The following is a 580-nucleotide window of genomic DNA, read 5'->3' as shown; positions in this document are numbered from 1 at the left end:
GATTATTTAAACCTCAAAAATTCATGATCTTGATAAACCATGTAACATTCTCTTTTCTCTTCAATTCAGCCACCTTTTGCCCCCAGATCTCAAAGTTTAGTGTCTTGTTCCAACACTGTTTGTTTTCTTAAAAAAATCTTGAATATATTGTATCATAATTTTATTTGTATGTAGAAACCTTAATGAAGTATAATTTTTAGTGTAAATGGTCCAAAATAAAACAATAAGTATAGTTATACCAATAAATTTTATATTATGCCTATAGTTGAGAAGGAAATCTGTGGATTTCTTTACAAATCTGTGTGCAGATTTTTTTGTGAGGCCTGGAGTTCTCAGTTGCATTTGGCCAGTCATTGAGCCTGAGGTCCTGCCTATTGACATGTTGTTTTTGTTGTTATGTGCCGTTGAGTTGCTTGCGGCTCATAGCGACCCTGTGTACAACAGCGCTAAACTCTGCTCTGTCCTTTGCCAATCGCACCATCTCCAACACACGCATCCCAATTACCCCAGTCACTGAATCAATCCACCTCATAGAGGGCCTTCCCCTCCTGCGCTGTCCCTCCACCCTCCCAAGCATGAT

This window comes from Elephantulus edwardii, unplaced genomic scaffold (assembly GCF_000299155.1).
Source record: "Elephantulus edwardii isolate Elephantulus edwardi_28Jun2011 unplaced genomic scaffold, EleEdw1.0 scaffold00012, whole genome shotgun sequence".
Taxonomy (NCBI): Eukaryota; Metazoa; Chordata; class Mammalia; order Macroscelidea; family Macroscelididae; genus Elephantulus; species Elephantulus edwardii.
Note: the sequence above shows the minus strand (reverse complement) of the source record.